Genomic DNA, 6,274 nt, shown 5'->3' with positions numbered 1-6,274 from the left:
TTAGAATTTGCCACTTGCAAGGGTGCTTGGGGATTCTTAATGACACTTTTTTTTTTTCTTGATGACAGAAATAACAGATACAATAGCCTTATAGATGCAAATAGCTAAATAGGCCTTGGCTGAAATTTCTGTAAAATTTAGCTTTACAAGATAAATAATCTTTAATCCAGTAATGTTTGAGGATTATAGTGCAAAGGACTGTGTTGAAACCAGATAATTTTTCTATACAACCTTGAATGTATCTACACAAGCTGTCTATATGTGATACAAAGGGAATTTGATTGACTGAATTAATCACCCTGTTGGAGTTCTTTCTCTTTGAGTGCTTTAAAGCCTTAACAATGAAAGGTCTCATAAGTTATTTGTGTTTGAACTATTGCTTAGGATTGCTTTGATGGTGCTTTAGAACAGACAAAGACTCTTTGAAGATGGATTCTCATGTTCAAAGAAAAAGTGACAAGATCATGTTCAGGTTGAAGTAATTGCTTCACTATTTCATAGTGCTTTGTGTTTTTTTTCCCTTATAAATGAGCCTTAGAACTTCAGAGATACCAGGGTAACTGCTCTGTGTCAATGCCACTCATAATCCAGAATTCTTACTAGACTGAATTGCTAGTCTCCATCCTGCTGTACTATCTGAACACTGACAATATTTGTTTATATATGTGTATATATATATATATGTATGTATGTATGTATATACATATAAATCTATTCTGGATAACTTGCTGTGTGATCCATGAAACTGTAAGTACCTGGTAGGAAATGGAGCAGATTTCATGAGTATTCTGACCAAAGAAAATTTGAATGGACAACACAAACAGCTGAATACTAGATTGTTTACACCCACAGCTACTCTGTTTTGGTTTTTTTCTAATTTTTTTAAAACTAAAATTCTTGAACATCTAAAAATGATATGAAAAAGTGTCTATACGTGGATAGAAATGTTTCATTGCTGTGGTATATAAAGCTGGCTAAAGAACTGTTGCAATTTCTCTATAATAATAGTAAATAAGTTTGGAGAAGCTGGGGAATCCCTGATAAATATGCATATAAAAGACTTTTCCAGTGAGCTTCAGATTTGAGACTAAAATGGAAGGTAAATTGTTAGCAAGCTAAAATCTCAGGACCTGCACTTCTAAATATTGCCATAAAGTAGTTTAGAGATTGAAATATGATGTCAAACCACAAGAGACAGTGCAGAAACAGGTGCTGATCTGCATTCATATTCTAGCCTCAAATCATTTAAATGAACATAGATGAGCTAAGAATATAGAAAATACCAGCAAAGTCTTCAATATGCTAAGGAGTCATGAAAAAATTGAATTACCATATGAATATGAGACAAGAAAGAGAAAACAGAAACAAAAGCAGGATAAGAAAAAGGCAAGCTGAAATTTCTTTTCTGGAGAAAGATATAAACTCAGTTTACCAAATTAAAATACAGATGAAATAAAATAAAAAAATTGGAAGAGAGATGAAAATGAAGTAGAAAAATATAATTAACAAACCAGATGAGGTCATACAAATTGGTTTCACTTGAAAATTTAGAATTCCTTAGATAGGAAGAATCACAAATCCTCTTGATAACACCACAAATGTTGAAGCCCTGGGCCTAATGTAGCACCCAAGCCAATGGCAGGAGGCCCCCAAAGTGCATTCTCACAGCCTTTCTCCCAGCAGTCAGGTTTGACACCTCTCCCATATCAAAACTGACCTTAAACACAGACAGTTAAATCCCAGGAAGAAGGAGCAAAGGTGTTGCAGAGCTTTTGCATCTTACTCAGATCCTTGAATATCAAATATTAAGCCTAATATAAAGCAAAATACAGAGTCAAATTAATTAAAACTTCTACAGTGTTTTGAATGAAGTATCATTAAAGACATTTAAGGGTATCTTCTGATCCTTGCTACCTGTTCCACTTCTTGGCTGGATTTTTTGAAACATAATTGAAAATAAAATGAGAGAAAATAGATAATGGGCATTGAATCAATACTTATAGTCCAATCTGTATCTAAAAACACATAACAAAAATTAACAAAAGAAATCAAAAGGAAATGCAGAAGGCAAGATGTTCTTGAGAGCTCTGGGAAGAAGGACACCGGGGTACAAGTAGCTAGTAAAGAGCAAACAGCAAACTTGTGCTTCTTGGCCTAAAAGCATGCATGCACAGCTACAGTAAGAGAGAGTGGCATGGCTGTGCATGGCTATCTTCCTACTCTTTCATTGCTACTGGGAAAATAAAATTGAGAGGACAAGACATCATACACTGAAAGCAAGATAAAAACTTCTGGCTTTAAACAACTTTGAAGCAAACACTAATTAATTTCAATGAATGTCTACTATCATTCTGAGTGTGAGTGGTTGGCCTAATATGTGAGGTTTTGTCCTCCACTCCTCTGAGAAGAAACTAGTACTTGACTCACATTCTTTCCAAGTCTGATAGATGCTGAATTCTCCCTTGACATACTTGCCAAAATTATTAAACTCTTCAGTTTTTTAACTTCTGCAGACATATTCCACCTGTAGGTAAGAATCTGTTTTTGTAAAAATAAATTTCATAGAGTCTTTAGTATGACTAGAGTAAAATAGCTGATTAAACTTCTTCCCAATTAAAAAAACAAAACAAAACCAAAAACAGAGACAGAAGCAGTATGCATATTTCGTGCAAAATATTCTGCTTTCATAATGGGCTCCAGCTGTGATTCTATGTAAACTAGGAAGATGGGCAGCTAGTTTAAAAGCACTGTATGCACAGGTCAGTGGGGGTTTGTTATACAGTGTTCAATCTAATAAGGATATGGAAGCCACAGTGGAAAATCTTAACTAGCTGGACAGTGTTCAATATATTATATTGTGAATAGATAGGGACAGTAATAATGTAAGTTCAATTGATAAATAATTAAAATTACTAGAAAAGAACAAGTACTAGGTCTCTTTGGATTTCCACGTAAAAGAAAAGCTTTTAAGTACACCAGGTTAATTACACAAAAGAAAGCAGGAGTGTGAGAGTTGTATACACAGTGACAAGATATTAATTCTGAAATTATAATTACATTCAAAGTCAGTAGATCAAAACTGAACTGTGTAAACAAATCTGGTATGGTTCCCCTCTTTATAATAGCTCTGTCAAGATTAGTTATTGGCAAAATTCAAAGGCTTAAAAGTTCACCAGTGATACGCATTCTACATTTTAAATTTGTACTTGAATATTAGTTTACAGCTTTAACGCCAAGATAAGGTGAATATTCTAGAAAGTGATTGCACTTTATTTCCTGGTCTCCCTCACAAGAGAAGAGCCAAAGTTACAATAATATTTTAGATCATCACACGCCAAGTGAACACTCTTTAAAGCAGCCTGTTCTCCTTTTCTTTATTTAATCTTCATATGGCTCTCACCCAGCTTCTTCTGACTATTGTTCCCATCAACAAAAAGCATCCATTTCATTAATTGTTTCCTCCTTCTTGTCTTTCAAAAGGTTAAGAAGAATATTTGAGATTCTTTCTGAAAAGCCATTGGACAAAAACAAGTTTGAGCTCTTTGACCCACAGAATATTTTGGTAGTCAGGGAAATAAGGATTTTTTTGCCATTTACAGAAGAAAGATTCCTTTGCAACTCACCAGAAAAATAGAAAATCATATGCATATTGTGGTTTTGTTCTAAAAAGAATCATGTACTGAGGAAGTTCCAAACCAAAGTCTTATCCGCCCACTGTCATTAGTTAAATTGCCACTTGATTCTACAATTTAGGAACAGCTGATATGGTAGTGTCTCACTAAAGGATCCACACCTAAATTCTGTTTTCAAGTTATTATCATAATTACTGAAGAAAATAGGCTAGCCAGAATTTCTGGCTCATAAAGTCTACATTAATATTTATTTTATGACTAAAAGCTGTAAGATACTTGTCAGAGGCCTGAGGAGAGGAGGGCCTCCAAGAGTAGCTCATGAACACTCCAATCACCCTACTTCAAAGTAGAAGAGGAAATCAAAAGAACATGTCTGGATTACCTTGCAGTTCTCAGCAGGACTTAGTCCTTTCAAAAAGATACATCAGAATTATTCTTCTCGTTGGCATGAGAATATCTCCAGAGCAGGACATACAACAGAGTTATGCCCAGCCTTCCTACATTTCAAGAGCAAATGTATCCCAGTAGCCACAAACTAACCATCCCTGGACTGATTGTGATGGGGAAAAAGCCATTAAGATGAAGCACTGTATACCAATTTCTAGCAAATATTGAGGCTTTATTGAGAATTTAAATAACAGATGACCTGAATTTAAATCTTTACAACAAGATCCTAAACTTTGTTAATTTTACTTTGCTCTCTATATTAAAAAAATGTTTTTCTGTCTAAACCACTAGATGCTTATGGTGGGGAAAAAAAAGTGAATGTTTTAAGGTATGGTTGACATTGTACATGAGTAGCAAAATTTTTGGTGTTTGAGGCCAATTAAAAACATGCAAGTTAAGTCTGCTCAACTGGCAAAAACTACACTGAAGTAGAAATCAAATGATAGGAACTAGGTATTTCACTTATAAAAATTATCCCTCTTCCAGGTATATACATATTTCACTTTGTCACTGATACACTGCACCAGTCCCTTCCAGCAGCAAATGACAGAATACATATCATACAAAAGAACTCTACACTTCAGCTATTTCTCTAAAAGAAAAGCCTGCATAAATATTTCACTATTGTAAATTCAACAGTTATCAAGACAGCACCAGATGTAGATTTATCCTAGAGGATTTTATGTGTTTTGTGGCAGCATGTCTCATAAAAACTGAAATAAATATGGTAATTTTTAATGTCATTATGCTTTAGTTTCATATTTTGCCAACTTATAAAGCAAAGATTAAATGTATATGGATATTATACTCTAAGATATTGCTTTCAAAAATGTTATAATAAGAAGAATATCAAGATTAATATTTCAATAAAGAGTGAACAATTATCTTTCATTTGATATTTGGAATGGCTAAGTCTTTGGCCACTAGATGCTACTATCAAGGGACATTAGTGGAATTAGTTTGATACAATGATTTCACCTTCACCTTAATCTTTTGGCAGTCATTCTGGATTTTCTATAGATAAGTTTACATGAAGACATTCAGCTTTCAGGTTTCCTGTTAAAAAATCCTGATTCAGAGGCAGAGAGCTAAAGTGACACACTCTTTAGCAGAGGTGGAAGGGTGATGAGCAGAGATATTCTATTTTTCTTTCTAATTACCTGTTATCTAAGAGGAGAAAAAGAATTTTGATCTTTCAGGTGAACTGAAATGCAAAGTGTAAGAGGAATGTAATTAATAGTCTCCAAACAATTTCAAACATGTAAGGAATAAGTGACATTATTTTCATGTATGTTACCTGTGAGGGCTAGATTTTACTTTTAGGATGTCCATGATTTGCAACAAACCAGACTAAGTCTAATTTGCATGTTGATTATGTATCATATTAAACCTGCATCACACTGTATGCTTGTATTTCTTGTGCCTTGATGAATAAAAACAAGGAACAGGGCCTTTGTAGTGCTGTTTTTGTAGAGGGACACACATGGTGTCAAATCCAGAACACACAATGTATGGTAGCATAAAAGTTCCAGGATTGTTTCACTGGTGTTAGCTGGGAAAGCACATGTAAATTGTTTCTACCAAGATTAGTGGCAGCTACTGTGCCCTCAGGTGAGTTCATAGCCAGTTTGAATGTGTTTGTCCATCTTGCTTTCCTCTCTGCCAGTTCAATCAGCAGTTTGCAATCAAATCTTTATTTTGGATAATAAATCACTGACAAGTAAAGGCCAAGAAAATATCCTCCAGGACTTGTCACAGCCTCCAGATGCTGGCCCAGTGATGTAATCAGTACCTACCCCTGCCAGTGCTTAGTCATTCATAAAACCATTACGGACTCTGGGATGCTGCTGGACCATATGGTCCAATATGGGTCCTTCATATTATGTAAATTTTTAAAAATTATATTCCCATTGTGTTCTCCAAGACTAAAATTTTCATGCCTTTGGAGCACCCGTTCTACCAGCTGTGGTTCAGATGTTGCTTTATAATGTAAGAATGTCTACAAAAGTGCAAATAACCCTGTTCTAGAAGGTTATTGCATTTTCCAGATCTCTGGCCAGCATAGGAGATGTATTCTTAGTGTTAGTTTTCACATATATGGCAATATCTATACCTTTGTGACACAGTGAAACCCTACTATGAGCAGTAGTATTCTCCAATTTGCAGCTAATGTTTGCTTTTGAGCTGAAAACCTC

This window comes from Cinclus cinclus, chromosome 3 (genome assembly GCF_963662255.1).
Source record: "Cinclus cinclus chromosome 3, bCinCin1.1, whole genome shotgun sequence".
Classification (NCBI taxonomy): Eukaryota; Metazoa; Chordata; class Aves; order Passeriformes; family Cinclidae; genus Cinclus; species Cinclus cinclus.
The sequence above is the reverse complement of the archived record's forward strand: the minus strand, read 5'-3'. Positions refer to the sequence as shown.